Source organism: Varanus komodoensis, unplaced genomic scaffold (genome assembly GCF_004798865.1).
Source record: "Varanus komodoensis strain SLA01 unplaced genomic scaffold, ASM479886v1 scaffold316, whole genome shotgun sequence".
Classification (NCBI taxonomy): Eukaryota; Metazoa; Chordata; class Lepidosauria; order Squamata; family Varanidae; genus Varanus; species Varanus komodoensis.
In genome coordinates, this window is record NW_025335791.1 from 47,531 (window position 1) to 68,463 (window position 20,933).

The following is a 20,933-nucleotide window of genomic DNA, read 5'->3' on the forward strand; positions in this document are numbered from 1 at the left end:
CCTGGATTCTCCACATCTGCTGATGAGACAGGCTGACAGAGGGAGGGGAGGGAAGCAGGCAGGCCCAGGATGATCCCTCTCCTGCTGCTCCTGGGCCTGCCCCATGCAGCCTGCAAGATACAGAAGGCAAAATGCACCCTGAATCTCATCCAAGATGAAAGCAATGCAGAGAATTATCACATGCCAGGAGACCAGCTCATCAGTGCAATCCTGTCTACAAAGCATGCTATAAATAAAGCACCATACATCTTTTCTAAGCCTCCCCTGAACAAAATTAACAGGTAAGTGATGCTTTCTTGGAGGAATAAATGTTTTCCCACCTTCCTTCTAATTGCTTCCCTTTGCCAAGGGCAGCTCCAATCTTCTGGTATGTCAGGTTATCCAAAGCATGCTTGGCCTTTCCCATGGGTGTTTTCCAAGTAGGCTTTGAATGGGCAAAGGAGTTGGGACCAGTCTGCTTGGAGGACAGTCTCACCCTATGTGGACCTGCCCTTCTCTTGTGATCAATCCTTGGCCACATCTGAAATAAGGTGCTGTTTTCACTGCTGCAGAGAAGGGAATCCTTTATAGGGATATCCCTGTCCACCTTTCTCTACATCCAGTCAAAAGGCACAGGCTACTGTCCTGGGCAGAAGAAACCTTTGAAAGGTCCCTCAAATCTAAAACCTTCATTTGGTCAACCAAACATATCTCTGTTGCTGATGACAACTTTCTTGATCCCCAGATCATTTCATCAGGGAAGAGTTTAGAGAAAGCAGGTGAAGCAGGGAGGGGGAAAAGGCATAGCTGTTGAAGTTCTGGTGTCTGTGTAACCATTGGAATCACAGGAGGAGGGTTGGAAGACCAACAGAAATGCCATCCTTTTGGTCTCAGGGTCTGACGGACTATCCCAATGCTTTTCTTGCTGGATATTTTCTTCTATTTTGATGTAAGTTTAAATAAATTTTTTGGTTTTATGTTATTTGTATTCTATTCCTTTGTTTTATGCATTGTGGTAGGCTGCTCATGCAGCCACAACACACCTCTCATCAGTCACTGTCCCCAGGACTGCTGTGAACATGCAGGCAGAAGATCTTTTGGTTGAACTAAGAAGTAGGGTCAGTTGTCACTTGAACTGATTTAGCGTCTCCAAATGTTGCTTCTTTGGGTGTTTGTGCTTCCTTCTGCTTTTCTTCCTTCATTTACAGTATCCCTTGCCCACTTTTTGAAAAGTCAACGTGAGATCTTAAATAAACTATTAATAAATGGATTCCCCTGCTCCCAATATGCAGTCCTCTATGGGCTGGACAGCAACCTTGGAGAGATGTCAGGAAAGAAAAGAAGAGAGAGTGTCACTGTTTTTTCTTTTCCATTTTCCAGCGGGATAGAAAAGAAGTTTGTCCGATACTGGCACATATTGTCTTTCCTCCTTGCCGTTCGGGAGGTCAACTGGAGTCCTGGGCTCTTGCCCAACCTCACCCTGGGCTACAACATCTACGAGACCTACTTCCATGGCAGAATCACTTCTGATGCCATGGTGGACCTGCTTGCTGGAGGGGAAAGCAACATTCCCAACTACAGCTGTGGAGGGTGGAAAAACCCACTGGCCATTGTGGAAGGGGCCGAATCTGATATAACGATGCACATTTCAGCCATGTCAGGCATCTACAAAACTCCACAGGTAGGAACCGGGACAGGGAAGGGGTGAGCTATGTGCAGTTCCACCTTGGACAGAAATGAGACTGCAAAGAAGGAGAGCAACATGAGATGGAGGAGACCATGGTGAGGCCAAAAGTGTTGTAAAAGCAAACTCCTGTTCATTCCTAGAGTTATGATAAAATGTCTCCAGTTCAGTGAGCTGAACACCATTCTGGCTGCCTGCGTTTTAAAAAGAAGGATTGTAGAAGCAGCAAAGCAGGGGAGTGCAGGCATAGGGAACAGGGAGAAAACTGAGTTCCTACTTCACATTTCCAGCAAGGAACTACCCCATCTAAATGGAGCCCCATAAGAGTAGGGTCTCCAGTTCCCAAGCAGAAGCACTCAGGAACAGTTTTAATCAACCCATCTGTACCAAGGTTCCAACAGGGAGCTCCTGACTCTATTTTGGCTAAGTGCATGGTTGCAATCCATTCCTTCTGGGAGGATGTATCCTTTATGCTTGCTAGTCAGCTTTCCACCACTTTTCCCAATGTACACATCAAGTACATGATTCAGAGAGAGCAGTGCCTTTGGGATGCTGGTGTTTTGGCTCTGGGGGCTCTGCTCCGGGGTGGTTTGTCCCCATCTCAGCTCCAAAAGGCCGGTGTGGTCCTTCTTTCAACAGAGAGCACAGAAAAACTGCTGCACAAGGAGTACTTGGGTAGCTCACTGACTGCCCCATTGTAATGATGAACCCATTGCTGGGTATGAATAATTATTAGGTTTATAAATAACATTATTGTGCTAAAGAAAACCTCCTTTTCTCTTATTTTCCTCATTAGATGAGTTATGGCTTTGGTTCTCAGGCCCTTCATCAGAAGAACCAGTTTCCTTTCATCTACTGGATGGTCCCAAATGAAGAAATTCAGGTTGTGGGAATGGTTAAACTGCTCCTGCATTTTGGCTGGACCTGGATTGGTCTCTTTGTTCCAAGGAATGACAACGGAGAAAGGTTCTTGAGAACTTTGACCCATCTGTTTGGCACCAGTGGAATTTGTGTGGCCTTCTCAAAAGGACTACAAGTGGAGGTGAATTACTCCCGCTTGATGAGGAGTGTACCACTTCTTCTGTGGAAACAGATAATTGTTTATGTTTATGTTTGGGATTCTAGCTATGGATTTAATCATTTCATCTTAATCCAGCGCAGGCTGGAAGTGGAAAAGATTGGGATGAAAGTCTGGATCACAACTTCTTTTCAGGATATCTTCCTGAATGTCTTTAGTCACCCCCAGTCCTTTCACTACTTCCATGGCTCTTTTTCCTTCGTGGTGAACACCAAGAGAAAGACAAATTATGACCACTATGGGCCAATGTCACCAGATATGACACAGTTTTGGCTGACAGCTTTTGATTGCTTCTATTCCAAGCATGGCTTATCCAGGAAAGGCTGGACAAGATGCAGGGAGAAGAAGAACCTGGAGATGCTGTCCCAGGAGGAGATTGAGAGGATCCTGTCACAAGACAGCTACAATATTTATAAAAGTGTCCAAGCTGTGGCCCATGCCTTAAATGCCGCTTATGCATCCCGATCCAAGAGGTTTCTGGTGGTTCATGCAGGAGACAGGCTAGAACAACGACGGCTGCAGCCATGGCAGGTATTCTGTTTTTTTGGCTTCAGTGCACCGTGCAATCCACAAGTAGCCAAAGGCTTAGAATGATCCTATCTTTTCTAAACCCCTCAGATCCACTTATCATACTTCACATTCCTCTACCCATCTTCTAAACGGTGTACTCCACCAGTCTATTTCTGCATTCTTCAGTTGTTGGGGCTGCGGTGATCTCCATCCAGAACTAACTGCAATTCTTACTCTGACGTGTTCCCTGGAAATCATTTCATTTCTCTGACTCATGAATACCTCCCTAATTCTCTTAAAAGAAAAATTGCATGCTTTAATATTAATTAGTAATATCTTTGTTCCATGACTAATACACAATCTGAGGAGCTCAGGTGATTATCTCTTTCAAATCTGTCATCAACTTTCTGGCATCTTGTTCAGATTGCCTTCTCACATCAATCCTTCTGTTCTCTTCTTTACTCCTCCACACTTCCAGCTATCAGAATTCCTCATACTTAATCATCCAAAGATTATCCGATTCAGAGTCCCTTCAAAATATGCAAACAAAGATGCCTTAAGAGTTCAAGCTGCACAAATTGTTGTGCTATTCCCTTGGCAAAGAGAATGCTATAATACAAAGAAATAATAAAACCAAAAGAAAGATAAGAAGAAAACGAAAAAAGAAATATTCCATGGAATATGGAATTTCTCTGAGAAGTATAGATGAACTTGGTGTCCTCCACTGAGCAGGGGTTGGACACAGTGGCCTTCAGGACCTTTCCAGTTCTATGATTCTATGATTCTGTGATCATCAGGTTTTTCTAGGCATCCATCCTAAGGGTATTTTCTGCAGGCCTTTACAGTGAATTGGGCAGTGCCATGCTCTTCTCTGTGAGTGTGTGATTCTGGATTCAGAAGCAATGGATGGGAAAAGAGGAGGCACCCTGATGCAGCCTGCAGTCACCCCAGGTTCCAGAACAGCTTTAGCAAAGTGGTGGACATTTAGTTAGTTAGTTATTGCATTCATTTGTTTGTTCATTTATTGCCTCTATATACCACCCCAGTATGCCAGAGTGATCTCTGGGTGCTTTTGAAATGTAAAAACACAAAATGCAAGCCCGAAAATATCCAGTTAGGACACTATGCAGACATGAAATAGATTTCATTCCTAGGGGATGAGGATGCAAACTGAACAGAGTCAGAAAAGAGAAGCCATCCTGCATGCTCATACTCTTCTCTCTGCCATTGCAGCTTCACACTTTCCTGAGAGAAGTCCTTTTTGTTAATGCTTCTGAGCTTCGGCATACTGGGTGGCTGGCGGTCCACTATGATATCAGGAACTGGATCTTCTTCCCAAATAAATCCTATCGAAGAGTGACAGTGGGAAGCCTGGTGGGACACGTTGCCCAGGATGTGAAGCTCACCATGGATTCTGAGGCCATTGTGTGGCCCAGGCCATTCCACCAGGTCAGATTCAGGATTACTTGCATCTGTTCTCCTCCCACTTCTATTAAGTTTAAATACCTTGCTGAATATTTCCTATGGCTTGCAGGGCTCAATATGATGCATGCTTCTCTGAGAACAATGCCAATGCATATTGTGCAATTCCTGTTCTGAAAACCTGTACTTGGATCTGGAGCAACATTCTACCCACACCTGCTCTCAGGTTAGATAGAATGGGGAGGCCAGAAAATTTGTTTGGGATGACATGTGAGTAGAAACCCACAATATTGGGCAGGGACGTGACAGGCCCACAAGTATGGCCACAGAGTTGGACCAGCCAAAATCTCGCGACACTTTGCTTGAAAGTAGCTAAAACCCAGGCATTTCAGGCTCTGGGCCTGTGTGTTGGAGGCAGAGGGACCTGGGACCATGAGACTCAGTGGCAGCTGGACACAGCAAAAAGGACACAGGAAGGGATGAAGGCAAGGGAAAAATTTGCTCCTTTTCCTTTCATTCAGTGAACATACCATTGCTGCTACATGAAAAAATAGGGGGGAGAGGAGGGAGTTCTGCACTGTGGTCCTAGATTCCAAAGAAAGGTTCAGGAAAACCCCATCTCTCTTTCCCTTTCCTGCCAGCTTTGATGCTTGAATTCAGACTGTGTAATCTAAATCTAGGAGGCATCAGAAAGACTGACTTGAAATTTATTTATTATTTATGTATTTATTGAAACATTTTTATGCCGCCCCCATTCTCCGAAGCCTTGGGGCGGCTTACAACAATAAATAAATAAGGGCCTGCCTGGGGTCCCTGGGAAAGGCAATCCCATTGGATTGTTCTGAATGAGTTGATACATTTCCATTGACACAAATTTTCCAACCAGCTTTCCTATTCCATCTCTCCGTTCGAAGGTGGTGCCTCAATCCCGGTGTGTCAGGAGCTGTCACCCTGGGTATGCCAAGGAGGTTCAGGAAGGGAAGCCGCCCTGCTGCTACGCTTGTGCTCGGTGTCCGGAAGGGACCGCCTCAGCTCAGGAGGGTAGGTGACCTCAGAGCACAGAACCCATTTCTGACGCACATTTCAGGGTTGGTGGACAGAGTCTCTCCTGATGAGAAGAATAAGCACAGGGAAATGCTGCCTGCAGGTGTCAAGATGGAAGAGCTGGCAAGACTTTTCTCAAGGCTGCACTCTCCAGGTGTTAAGGTAGACCCTGGAAATATGCAGAGTCTTCAAGGGTCAGAAAGGGGCAAGGTCTGGGAGCCACCTTGGGAGTGTCCAACTTAGCTTTAGCAAACCACTCTCTGCATGCTCAGGGACTTTCTCTTCAGTGGTGATGTACCTTAAACAATGCAGAACTTTTGGCAAAAAAATGGGTGCATTGGTTTGAAACTGAGAAGAAGGGAACCTAGATCCTGTCAAGCATGCTCATAGTATAGGAAATATGTTAAGAAAACCTCCAGTTGGAGTCAAGACTTCCTTGAAAAGGAGGAAAGGGATCTTCCACTTAGGATTCAACACTTCACATGGGCAGATTATGGAGAGAGAGAAGGGAGGGACAGGGAGAGAGGTCCAGTTCCCCCAGTGGGATGCATCTTGCTGTGCCATCAGAACCAGGGATTCATGCAGACCCTGAAAATATGCGGAGTCTGCAAGTGCTGGGATGCAACAAGCTATGGGAGCTTCAGGAGGCAGATGAGCCTAGGGTGATTTTTGAAAGCATGGTGTGGCCCTGGAAGGAAGGGCTAGCCAACCAGAGAGGCAGCGTACAGAGAAGAGCCTTGCCCACCTCCAGAAGGGCACTGTGAGCAGGGTAGTTTCCAGGGCTGGTCAAAAGGAGGGTTCTCAGAAGTAGTTTCTAGTTTAGTTTCAACAAACCACACTCTACATGCTGAGAGACATTCTTTTTGCTGTTCATGTACCCTGAAGTAAACATAGCTTTTCCCAAAAGTATCAGTGCGTTGGTTTGAGGGTGAGAAGGGGGAAACGCAGATTCTGAGAAGCATGCTCAATATGTTGGGAATATGTTAAGAAAACATGCAGTTGGACAGTTTTTGTACTCAGATTGTGCGAGGATTGAGTCAAGTCCTCCTTAAAAATGAGGGAAGGAGAAGAATCTTCCAGTTGGGATCCAATCTTTCACATGGGCAGATTCTGGATAGGGAGAAAGGAGCGGAGTGGAGAGATATACTCCCAACTGTTACCCCAGTGGAATGCACCTTGCTGAGCCATATGATCCAAGCGACAAGATTGGAGGAGCTGAACAGAGGAGGTGTCTGCAAATCCATCCCAAGAATCAAGAATTCCTCTGGGATTCTGGCATGGATTGGCAGCTGCCCCACACTGTGGATATCACCAGGTCTGGATGTCAGGACAACCAACGCAACCTCAGTGCAATTAGGCAAACCATGCAATGCAGAACCAGTCCACACACACTGTGAAGAATAAGCCACTGTGGCTCCTTTCCAATCCAACCCTCAAAGCCACCCATTCCGTCATCACCTCCCGCACACCCCGCAGCTTTCCAGCCAAATGCAAAATGGGATCCATGATGGGGAAGATGATTGCACTCTTCTTCTTTCAGATGCTGATCACTGTACCAGGTGCCCAGCAGATCAGCACCCAAGTTCAGACCAGGATCACTGCATCCCCAAGAGCATCAGCTTCCTGTCCTATGAGGACCCACTGGGGATCACCCTGGCTTCCCTTGCCCTATTCTTAGCCTTCACCACAGGCTGTAACTTAGGAATCTTCATCAAATACTGGGACACCCCATTAGTCAAAGCCAACAACCGGGACCTCTCCTACATTCTCCTTGTCTCCCTCCTGCTTTCTTTTTTGTCCTCCTTCCTATTCATTGGGCAGCCACAGAAAGCAACTTGCCTGCTCCGACAAACGGCCTTCAGCATCATCTTCTCAGTTGCTGTCTCTTCTGTGCTGGCCAAAACTGTCACTGTGGTGCTGGCCTTCCTGGCCACCAGGCCAGAGAACAAGGTGAGGAGGTGGCTGGGAAAGAGCTTGGCCAACTCCATTGTCATATCCTGTTCCAGTGTGCAACTGGTCATCTGTTCTATCTGGCTGAGTATGGCCCCACCTTTCCCAGACTCTGACATGCACTCCCAGCATGGACACATCATCCTGCAATGCAATGAAGGGTCAGCGGCCATGTTCTACACTGCCCTCGGTTACATGGGCTTCCTGGCCGCCATCTGCTTCACAGTGGCTTTTTTGGCAAGGAAGCTTCCTGGGGCCTTTAATGAAACCAAGCTGATCACCTTCAGCATGCTGGTCTTCTGCAGTGTCTGGGTGTCCTTCATGCCCACCTACCAGAGCACCAAGGGGAAGTACACTGTAGCCGTGCAGGTCTTCTCCATCCTGGTTTCCAGTGCTGGGTTACTAGGCTGCATCTTTCTTCCCAAGACCTACATCATTGTCCTGAGGCCTGATCTGAATACCAAGGAGCATCTCATGATAAAAATACATGAAGCCAATTGATGCTAAGCCAGAGGGATCCACTGTGGACATTGAGAAGGGAGCTCAGTTTCACTGAGATAATCCACTCAGCAGGCCTAGCTGTTGGAAATGGCTGTTCTTCAATAGAAATTGAAAGCTATTGGACTTATGGTTCTAGGTAGTCTCAGGATTTTAGGGCATGTAGTGCTAAGACGTATAAGAATTCCAAGTCTGACCATTCTAGATATTGCTTAATTCCAGCACACACACATACATAGATGGGGCTCAGCCATTACTCTTTGTTGTTTGAGCTCTGATATTACATTTGATTGCATTTTATGAATTCCAGTGCACCACAAAAGCAGATTGAATAATGTATTAGATACAACATGGTTCCTTTGGTAGATGGAAATCTTGGGCATATACTGAGCAGAAATCTTTACATGAGTTTCCACAGGGGAGATGCAAGCAGAGAATAAGAAATGGAAAAAACAAAAATCCTAAACCCGTTCAAGACCTAGTGAGGATAACATCAAGTCCAAAAATAAAGATTTCTTTGCATATATCTGAAGAAAAAAAACAGCTGACGATGCAGTAGCACCACTGGAGGATCGAGGAGTTGAAGTAGCAGTGGAGGGTGTTGAAAGTGCAGAGAAGCCCAATGTTTACAGACGGACCCAGGAAAGTGCAGCTTGTTAGCTTTATGTCTGCTCTGGAGAAAGCTTTGAATCCATTATGAAATGTGAATTAGGAACCCTACAGAAGGAGAAAAGAGAAAGCCCTGCCAAAATAGAATCTGTGTGGCATCCACAAAGGACAGAAAGCCAGGAGTAGGGAGAGAGCAACATTTGTTGATGGCACCAAACTTTTTTGGATTGCTCAAACTAAAAGAGAATGTGAGGAGCTCCAAACAGATGTCTGCAAGCTGTGAGGATACACATCAAAATGGCAAATGTTGTTCATATGCTTGCTGGGACAGAAATTCTTACCTGCAATCATATGCTGATGGGATCTGAAATCTCAGTGACTGTGCCAGAAACAGATGTTGGGGTGATGGTGATAAGGTTGGGGTGGTTTGAAGGAGGCTAACTGGATGCTCGGCATAAGAAGGAACAGGACAGAAAAAAAAAAAAAAAACTTCCTTCAAACAAACCTTTAGTGCAATCACACTTGGACTATTGTGTTCAGTACTTGCCGCCTTACCTGAGAAAAGTAATTATTGCATTGGAGAAGGTAGAGAGAAGGGCAGCGAAAATGACCAAATCCCCTGGGATGACTGGATTAGGACTGGAATGCTACAAAACCTTTAAAAAGTTTTTGACATCAAAAGAGAAAGCTTTTCTTAATAGATTATTATTAGGAGGAAATATGCCAGTATCCTGGAAATGTTCTATAATAGTTTTGATTCTAAGTCTACCAAGGTTAAGATTGATCCATACCCTTACAGACCTACATCCCTAATAAAGCAAGATGCAAAAATTTTCATGGCCATTTTGGCAAACAGAAGGGAAAAAATGATTGACAAATATATTAAAATGGGTCAAAGTGGCTTTATAGTAGGAAGACAGATGGCAGATTGGAACAGAAGAGTTTTGAATATGTTGGAGCTTATAGACTAAATGAAATTTAATTCTGGGCAAATTGATGTGGAAAAAAGACCTAAAAGTGTATTAGAACAATTATACTCAGTTAATGTAGCCAATGTAATAGTAGATGATGCTACAACAGAGCAAATATTCCTAGGCTGCCAAAAGGATGTCCACTTTCTCCAATACTGTTTGTGTTAGTAATAGAATTGCTGGCCAATAGTGCCAGGAATGATAACAGAAGAAAAGGTATAGGTTTTGCTGCCTGATGATACTTTAATGACAATAAGGGACGCACTAGAAGCTGTGGATCAGGTTAGATTGCACTGGGAAGACTTTGAAGAGATAGTGGGCTTAATGGTGAATTGGGATAATCCAGAAATTATTTCATTTAACAGTGATAAAGAAGAGAAGCAAAATTTCTACAGAATCATATGGAAGTGGTATCTAAATCCAGTCTGGTTGAGTTGTATAGATAACACATTCTCCAATTTATGTTGGGGCTGCATTCTTGAAGCGGGTACATATGTACATACATTGTTATACAGAAATCTGGAAGGTGGGGATGTACTGAAATACTCCAAGGTTTTCCTTTCCCTGTGACATGTATCTTTGGTCCAGATGGTGGGGACAAGAGGAATGCAAAAATTATTTTTACTGTATTTAATCTTTATGCTTGCACTTTAAATGTAGTGGGGGGTTTTGTTTATACTATTAATTTTTCCCCAATCTTCCATTCCTGCCACTTCCTCTTTTTATGCCAGTGAAGATCAATTGGCAGTAACCTTTCCCCTTCAGTGCACCCATCTCAGGCACTAGACTCATTTTGATGAATTTTCAAAAGCATGTTTTCCTTCCGCTCTCCACCGGTGGCTCAGACCATCCCGACAGTCCAGCAAGTTGCAGAGGTGATGCTCATTCACCTTGTAATTACCTGCATTATGGTGATTTCCCTTTCCATTCTTGCCACTGCTCAGGACATTGCCTTGGGGACCAAACCTTGCAATCAAGCAACTTGCTGCCTGGTGCCTGAAAAGTTTGTTGCGAAAAATCACTCCTCAACTGACATGACTCACAAGAGAGACAGGCAGCAGAAGGATGCTGCTGTGAGATTTAAACGAGCCCCTCTTTGGGGTGACTTCCTTGTATGCAGCAGGACAGGGCAGCCTCAGTCTTGCAAACATTTCCTGTCTTTCTCTCATTAGTGGGAGAGCAGAGAGGACAAAAGGGAGTGCTAAAAGGTCAAGGTCCCCCAATGAGACCCCGGATGCTCCTTTCAGTGCTCTTCCTGCCCTGTGCAGCCTTAAAGGGGCACGAGGCAAAATGTCCCCTGAATCTGATCCCAGATGAAAGTGCTGCAGAGAACTACTACAGGCCAGGAAACCAGCTTGTCAGTGGCATTCTGGCTACAAAAAGTATTACACATGAAGACCCATACTTCTTCTCTGAGCCTCCCCTGACCTTCATTTTGAGGTAGATGAGATTTCTGGGTAGAGTTCATGCTTTCCAGGATCTCTTCCATCTTCCCTACCCTTTGTCATTCGAAGCACTTTTGCATGTCTCTGGTCACCCTTTGTGCAGTACAGTCCATATCTGGCAGTTCTACTGGATGCATGCAAGGAGGTTGTTAAGGTGTAAAGGACCTGAGACGTGGTCATTTATGGGATATCAAAGATCAGTTGTCCACATGAACAGGCTGGGTCTGCATTGGGGAGAAATTGGTAGAAAGGTACTTGCTTAATGTGGGAAGGCTTGGATTTCACCTGGAGCTGCCCCAGGAATGCTGGGAACATGCAATAAGAATACACTTTTGTTTAAGCAGGCATTACACTCCATTGTTGTGGATTTTATCTACCAGCTGGAAGGTTTGGGTATTTGTGGTATTGTCCTTGCCTCTGTTTTGAGCTACTTCTTAGCAATCACAATTATAATTTAAATTGAATGTATTTCATTGCAATAACACCCATGGCTAAAACTCTCTAAGCAGTTCCAGTTGGGTATTCTTTCCAAACTTCCATATTTGCTACCTGTTGACTGACTCCTCAATGCACCATCCAGTTTGGGGGAGGTCTCAGCACTTTTCAGACACATTGCCCGGAAAGATTTCTAGGTGTGCAGTGGCAAGAATGCTGCTTCTTTCCCTGATTGGAAAGGAGAGCACTCAAACCAATTTTTCATCTCCACTGCACCAGCAAGGATCTTTGTCAAGTATTGGAATATTCTGTCTTTCCTGCATGCCATTGGTGAGCTCAACCAAAGTCCTGGGCTCTTGCCCAACCTCACCCTGGGCTACAACGTCTATGAGACCTACTTCCATGGGAGAATCACGTCCGATGCCATGGTGGACCTGCTTGCTGGAGGGGACAGCAACATTCCCAACTACAGGTGCGGAGGGAGGAAGAACCCACTGACCATTTTGGAAGGGGCCGAATCCTACATTTCAATGCACATTTCAGCCATGTCGGGCATCTACAAAATCCCTCAGGTAGAAACTGGGAATGGGGAGGGAGCTAAGCTTTGTGCAGTTCCAACTAGGAGAGCAATAAAAGGACAGCACAAGGCAAGCTGTACTGAGATGCAGCAAGATGCAATGTGGCCAAAAGGATGTCAAACTCCCTTTCATTTCCAAACCGTGCTCATGTACAATTCTTTTCCAGTTGTGCTCAGCAATGTATGTCTAGGTTAAGGTTTAGATTTGGGTTTAGATTGTTTTTGCCAGTATTACCAAATAGCGAGAATGGAGAAGCATATGTATTTGTATAGATATTTATTTATATGTTGGAAGCCATCCTGAGGCTTATGTGAATGAGACGGCATACAAAAATTCCCAATAAATAAATAATAAATAAATATGGTACTTGTGAAGTGGCAGTTGCAGGGAGTAGTTGGAAATGATTGTTACCTGCCTCTCAGCTAAAGCAATGCACATGCCCCTCCGACAGGGGCTGCATCAAACAAGGCCTGAAAACAGCCCAACTAAGTAGCAATTTCGATCAACCCAGATCTAGCGATGGGCCAAAGGAACGCAATCAGCTCTTCATAGGTTGGCACTTTACTTATGCTGAGCCTTGGGTTGTTGCCTTCATCTGTGGTGTCTTGGCTTGTCCCACCCAAGTGAACCTCCCCCCACACCCCTGTGCAACAGAACAAATGAAGCATTGTGCTACACTCAATGCAATACTCAGAAATCTGCGGCATGAGAAGGCGTTAATCAGAGGTTCTACTGTGGTGAAACCCTAACCCTAATCGGCACTCAGTCTGGGCTCCCCCTCAGATGAGGGACATAGCTAGGTTAGCATCAGTTCAGAGCAGGGTCAAAAGGACGGTACCCCAGTTGTGGGGGCTGACATATGAGATGATATGGAGGGAGGTGGGTCTCTTCAGCCTGGAGAAGAGAGTCGGGGGGGGAGGTGTATTATACATTTGTGCATGGGTGTCACATTTTGGAGTGTCATGACCTGTTCTCCCTTGTGGGAGAGTAAAAGGACATGGTCCATTAGGGCAACGCTCAAGGAACTTGGATTCAGGTTGGCTGCCAGGAAGTTCTGCCTGGTTGCTAGTACCCCTCACATATAGAATGTGCTTCCAGAGGAGGTGGAGGGGACAGAGAATCACTAGGGGTATTTAAGGAAATATGGTGGGTATTAAATTACCAGAAACTTCCTTATCTGGGGTCTCCCTTCTTACTTGCTATGTAAATGCCAGAACCAACACAAAGAAGGTTTTGTGTTAGATTGTAGTAATTTTCAGGTTTTCACATTTATGAATTTAATCATAAAACCACAACTGCTTTTTCTTCCATTTGGGCTAGTTGAGTTACGGTGTTGTTGCTTCAGTTCTTGAAGAAAAAGCACAATTTCCTTTTATCTACCGGATGGTCCCAAAAGAAGAAATTCAGGCTGTGGGAATGGTCAAACTGCTCTTGCATTTTCAGTGGACATATGTCAGTCTCCTTGCTCCAAGCAACGAGAATGTAGAAAGCTTCCTGAGAATTCTGACACCGCTGCTTCTTACTAGTGGTATTTGTGTGGCTTTCCTAAACAGACTAGGAATGCAGACAGATTATTTACTGTTGATTTGGACTGAATTACTTCTTCTGAGGAGAAAAGTCAATGTTTGCAATTATGTCTGGGACTCCAGCTATGGATTTGAACCATTCCGTTTAATCCAGTCAATGCTGAACGAGGAACCGATTGGGATGAAAGTCTGGATCACAACTTCTTTTCAGGACATCTTCTTCAATGTTTTTAGTCCTCATATAGACTTCAGCCTCTTCCATGGCTCTTTTTCCTTTGTGGTGAAGAGCAAGAGAAAGACAGAGTATGACCACTTTGGGCCAATGTCACCAGAAATGACACAGTTTTGGCTGATGGCTTTTGATTATTTCTATTCCATGCATGGCTTGTCCAGGAAAGGCTGGACAAGGTGCAGAGAGAAAGAGGACCTAGAGATGCTGTCCCAGGAGGAGATCGAGAGGATTCTGTCTCAAGACAGCTACAGTATTTACAACAGTGTCCAAGTCGTAGCCTTTGCCTTACATGCTGCCTATGCATCCCGGTCCAAGAGGATGCAGATGGTGCATGGAAGAGAGAGGCTGGGATGGCAAAGGCTGCAGCCATGGCAGGTATTGCCTTCCCCTTTGCAACATTGTACTGAATTGAAATGTATCAGTCAATGAGAACATGATCCTGAATCCAGACTTGACCCATGTCATTTCAGAGACTATTGCTGGGGTGGCTCCAGTTGTGGGCTTGCCACAGAATATTGCCCGAATTTCTCTTCTGAGCTCTTCATAATGTGGCCTGAATGTAAATGGCTGTCTAGTCCAACTCTAGCTTAAATGTTATGAAGGATTTGAAAGTGTCCATCATCACCACTTCTGCTTTAATTAGGGTTGTTTCTTTTAAATGTGCCTTTGCTGTTGTTATGAGTTATCCAGTCATCTCCAACCTAGATGGCAGCCTCAGTTTGGGCATTTTTGATTCTGAAAGCAAAAGATGGTGAAGCACAAAGGATGCCAAAGAAATTATTATTATTATTATTATTATTATTATTATTATTATTATTATTATTATTACATTTCTATGCCACCCCTTGCCGAAGCCTCGGGGCGGCTTACAACACAATAAAATACATTGAAATATAATAGAACATAATGGGGCAGCTCAGCCAAAAAGGGAGAACAGAAACAAGGGAGCTCAGAGCATATTCCTTCTGTGACACTGAAAAAATATAATGTTGCTGATGCTAGTCATGCAACCAAACTTATTCCTAAGAGACCTGCTGCAAATGGAACACAGCCAAATATCCATCCTGCTTTCCCACTCTCTGAATGCCGACGATTTTCCCTCTCCTTCCAGTTTCACACCATCCTGAGAGGAGTCCAGTTTGTGAATGCTTCCCAGGGTGGGCTGGTTGTATACGAGAATGGGCAGCTGGCAGTCAACTACGATATCAGGAACTGGGTCGTTCTACCAAATGGGACCTATCGTAGAGTGACCGTTGGGAGCCTGACAGGACAGTCAGCCCAGGATGAGAAACTCACCATGGATCCAGAGGCCATCATGTGGCCCAGGCAGTTTAACCAGGTTGGCTGATGATTCCTGGCATTCCGTTGCCTGTCACATTCATTAAGGTGGAATACCAAATATTTGCTATGGCATGCAAGCTGCAATCTTCCGCAGGCCTTCCCGAGAGTAAGTCCCAAGTAATATTCAGGCTCCTCTCATCAAAGTATGTGCACCCAGACAGGGTCCGTCTTCTACCATCTCCCTCTCTATGCTTCCATCATGACAGAGAGGCCAGTAAGTTTGCCCAGGAAGGCCATGGATTACAGAGTTCAACAGAACTTCCAGTAGCCTTTCCAGGACCATTTGGTACTGGATGGTAAAGAAGAGTTTTAAATAAATGAATAAATATATAAATAGCCAAAGCTGGGGCCAGGGCACACTGCAAGTCCTGCTGGAAAGGTATGCAGAGGCCTCGTTAGCAGTTCTGCACTAGAGTAAGCACTGTTTTCCTGAGGGAAACTTCAAACCAGTGGTTAGCAACATGTGGGATTCACTCAAGAGAAACTTATCTCACCCTTCCTAACAGTTTTACGTATGAAAGCTGAATCAAGACATTTTAATCTCATTTCAGGGGGCAACAGATGTGCTGCCTTGAGAAAAGGGTCTGCCAGTGGTCCCTGGGAATGGAACTCCCATTCTATCATTCCACAACTAGTTGATTCTTGTCCATAGAAACAAAGATCCTGACCAGCAATTCCTTGATGCTCCTTCTCTTTGTTTGCAGACAGTGCCCCACTCCAGGTGTGTCGAAAGCTGTCACCCTGGATCTGCCAAGGCAGTTCTGGAAGGGAAGCCTCCCTGCTGCTATGCGTGTGCGCCCTGCCCGGACAGCACCATCTCTGCTCAGGAGGGTAAGTTTCTGCAGAGGAAAAAGGACTGAGTGTGCCTTAACACCCAGGTTTTAATAGGGAAATGCATCAAGGATCCGCCTCCTCACTGATGGATGTCACTTCCAAGTTAGAAGCTTGTAGTTAGAAGTCCTCCTTGGCAAGAGGTTTGCTTAGGCCAGTCATTCCAGTGCACAGACTGAATCCTGCTTGAATGGTGGGTTTATCCATTACCATGGTCTGTTTTGATTCAATTCTGGTATTGCTCTTTAGTTCTTCCAGTTTTTTTATCACTCCAATAGAGCTCAGGAAGGGCACATGGCAAATATTTGTTTGCTATCATGAGAAATATTTTTAAATGCTAATAAATGTCCAGTCAGGGCACGGGTGGCGTTTTTTTCTGTTTTTAGTCATGCTGGCCACACGACCACGGATTCATACTCAGAAAACGCTGACTCCTTGGCTTAGAAAAGCTGATGAGGACTGGACCCAGTGTCAGACATGACAAGCACACATGTTCAGGGCAACCCTTTATCTCCTTCAATATCCAGTTGGACACAATCATCTGCTCAATGAAGTTTTTAAAGGTGTTTTTCTGCTTACAGCCTTTCCTGGGCCTTGTATTTCTAATTTCACTCAGTAACTCCATATGGTGTGTTGAATTACATGACTTTGTGGGACAATCTATGAAATACAATGCATAGTGACTGGGGCTCAAAGTACGCTTCTCCTAGCATGCATCATGTTCATGCCAAGACCTGATGCTTTCATCATGAGGGCTTGGCCTTCTTCAGAAACACTTCAGGCACATTGACTCCATTGAAGAGAGAAATATTCTTCTTCAAATGGAGGGGCAATCTGTGAACTCTTCCTTCAAACTACCTCCTTATTTTGCATCTCAGATGATTCCATAAAACCCCGTACATCCACATAAAATCTGCTAGCAACACTTGCCATGGTTGGGTATGAAACTCATAATCAGGCTAGTAGAATTAATTTCTGCCTCTGCACCCAATCTGGGAAAGGGTTCTCTAGGAAGGAACTCCAACAGGCTTTCCTGGCCTAAGAAGCTAGATGGAGATCCCTCCTGTTAAGGCCTGCTCTGGACATACTCAAAGAGTTGGGAAGGGTAGGTTTACTCCTTTAGAGCATAGGGGACACCAGGTCTTACAAACCCATTGAAGCTTAAGGGGCCTACAATGGGACCTGTTAATGACCACAGATGCCATTACCTGGGGATTTGAGTGGGAACTCAAGAGAAGGAAATTTTAACCAAGGAAGCCAAAAGTAAAGTGATGGGAGCCAGAGCTTTCCATTTCAGCCCATCCAGTCTCATTAAACAGAGACACAGGCACCTGGTTTACCAGATCCTCACAGCTGGGGCAACAAGTTCCTGTTCAGACAAGTTCAGGACTCCCCAGACAGTGAGTCCAGGCTTTGTGTGGGAGGAGGGTGAGCAGGAACTAGCAGAAGCTGCTGGAAGGGCAAGGTTAACAGATGAGAGGAATCAAGAGGGTGTGGAAAAGAAACAGTCCTGCAGATGATGGGGAGAAACATCAAGGGTTATGTCAGAGCTGGTCCAGAGGTGCCAGGCCAGAAAGAGGACCTAGAGATAGACTCAGCTCTTCATATGGGAAGATGCTATTCCCGATAAAACAGGAATTGTTACTTACAGGGATTTATGCTGCTTCTGAGCTTGTGGGGTTCAATCAAGGTCTGTCAAGATTTCATTCAGCCCTACCGAAGAAGGACAGGAGAGGGGAGAGACTCCTTCCCAACAGTTGTTCTTGTGGGATTCTGCTTGCTGCAACATCCAAAACCTTGGAGTTGTGCAGCTGAGGTGGATTCTTTTTTTTTTCTTTTTTTTTTTTTTTGTAATAGGTTTAATTCAAAATTATAACCCTAACTAAAAACAACATCAATCATCAAAAACATCGGACCTGCTGGGTCAGGCCCACATTTTTTTTCCCATTTATGATGACTTAAAAACAGATTTAAATCTATACAAGGTCCTGTTTCTCTAGCCAATAATAAAAAGAGTCCCATAATAAAAGTAATTTACATAAAAAATCCAATACATTTCTTGTTTACTAATATCAATAGGTATAGTGCCTAATAAAAAGACTTCAGGTTTAAAAGCTAAAGATTTTTGTAACATTTCCTCAAGCCATTTATGTATTTTAATCCAATATTTTTTCACATTATCGCAAGTCCACCACTTATGATAGAAAGTACCAATTTATGTTTACATTTCCAACATCTATTTGACATATTTAAAGACATCTTAGCTAATCTATTTGGTGACAGATACCATCTATAAAACATTTTATACAGGTTTTCTTTATACAAAGTTGCTAATGTTACCAATCCTCCATCATTATCCAGAATGTCATCATATCTTATGATCCCTTCAAAGTTCAATGCATTTGGATATACAAGAACTTCCATAGGTGAAAACCATCTTGGTAATTTATTATACAATTTTGTCTTTAACTTTTCCCACCCTGATGTTAATGATTTCCTAATATAGTAACTCAAGAAAGAGCCATGTAGCTTAGCCTTTTCATATAACATATAAGCATGCCAACCCATTTGCAGATCATGCCCTTCAAGATATAAAACCAAAGCCCCCATTCTCTTTAGCCTCCTGAAGTATTTTTAGTTTGATCCTTGGTTTCTTCTTTCTCCATAGAAGTCTTAAGATTTGAAAGTTTAAATCATCAAAAAAATTTCTATCAATTTGTATGGGAATCATTTGAAATAGGAAGAAAAGCTTTGGTATTATATTCATTTTAACTAGGGCTATTCTTCTCAGCAAGGGTAATTGCAAATTAGCCCATTTTTCCAAATTACTCTTAATATCCTTAAATAGTTTATCATAATTGTCTTCTTTCAGAGTGATACACTTAACTGTAAGATAAATTCCCAAATACTTAACCTTTTTAACAATCTGCAAGTCTACTTGCTCCACCAGAGTTTTTCTCTCTTCCTGTGTAAGATTTTTTACTGACAATAACATGGTAATCATTAATTCCCGTAGGACCTCATTCTTTCCTTTGGGTATATTCCGGAATCTCAAATAATTAAATGCCTTCTCCATCTCTAATATAGACAGTGAATCCCAGAATGACTTGTTTGATTGTTTATTAATTGTGTTTCTTTGTCCACTGTTTCAATTTTATCATGTGCTTGTTGTATTTTTTGTGTATTCTGTTCAGTTTTCAGTCAAACATCTGCCAGTTGAGTGGATACATCCTTAACAGGACTATCCAGTTTGTCAAGACATTCTCGTTGTTCATTTGCGAAGATTTTCTGCTTAGCTGACATATTCCTCATTTCTGTTAATAAATTCCTCTGTTTTAACATAATTTTGATATAGAATTTTGCCTCTTGGGATGCTTGCATAGTTTTTAAAGATGTTTGTATCGCCAAAAGAGTCATTTGTAGATCTTTTTGATCTTTTTCGGCATCTTCAGCTTCGAACTGATGAGTTGAACTCTGAGCAGCTGATGTAGATGCCGAAAAGGAGGAAGAGTGTCTTTTTTCATGATGATGATAGTTTTTTGCCAGTAATTGCAAAGCAGGAACAAGAAAAGAAAGAGAAGGAGATAAGAGGAAAAAAATCTTCCCGCCCCCAAAAAGAGGAAGGAGACTTGTTAGAAGTCCAATAGCCACATGATGGCAGCAAAGAGTAATTTTGTCTTTATATGACATCACAAAGAAGACTAAATAGAAATATAACAAGAAAATGGCTGTTCGTCAGAAATAAGTAAGAATTTGTCCTTCTGTCACTTAATCCATAATAGTTTTTTATTCAGATTCTTCTCCCTAGGGGAGTTAGGAAAGGGAAATCTTACTTTCCAGCCTCGTACTTTCAAAAATCCTCAGTTCCTCTCCCCTAGATTAATCACTGCTTAAACTCCGTGGGAGGAGAGGGAATTCCTCCCTCTGTCAAAGGGGCTTTTCTTTCTTCTTTGTCGCAATTAATATCCACTTCAGTTCTTTCACGGGCAGTATTGAAAAGGTAGAAATGCTCACCCAGCAGGTCCGATGAACTCCAAGCTGTTATTCTGTGCTATATCATCTATGGCTTGCAGGAAGCTGCTCTCTCTCCTGTGTTGTTCGGTTGAGAAAAACTCGAAATTTCTCCCAGTAAATGTGGAGCAACCACCCCACATTGCCCGGAAGAGTGCTCGGGCATCTAATCTCTGCCCGATAAGGCTTGGATGAGCCTCTAGCAGCTCACTGTCGAACAAATACTGGAGTGATTACGGGAGCCCCCATTTTTCACAGCTGTCTCGCCACTACGCCCTACACCTCTTTTGCAGCTGAGCTGGATTCGGAGGACCCCTCATCCAATGATCTTGCCAGCTATGGATGACATGGCAACCAGCATGCTGTGAAGGTGATTGGCAAAACAAAGCAATGTAGAAACAGCAGATACAAAATAGATAAAAGAGGCCATGGACCTTTCCCTCTCATCCCTAAATTTTCCATCTCAATGTGTTATAAGACAGACAGTTCTGGATAACATCAGATGCCTCTTGGTAAACACTGATTCACTCTCCCTCCTTTCAGATGCAGATCACTGCACTGCATGTCCAGCAGATCAGAAGCCAAACTCAGACCAGGATCACTGTGTCCCCAAGACTGTGAGCTTCCTGTCATATGAAGAAACTCTGGGGATCTCCCTGGCTTCCCTTGCCCTATTCTTAGCCTTCACCACAGGCTGTGTCTTAGGAATCTTCATCAAATAATTGGACACCCCATTAGTCATAGCCAACAACCGGGACCTCTCTTACATTCTCCTCGTCTCCCTCCTGC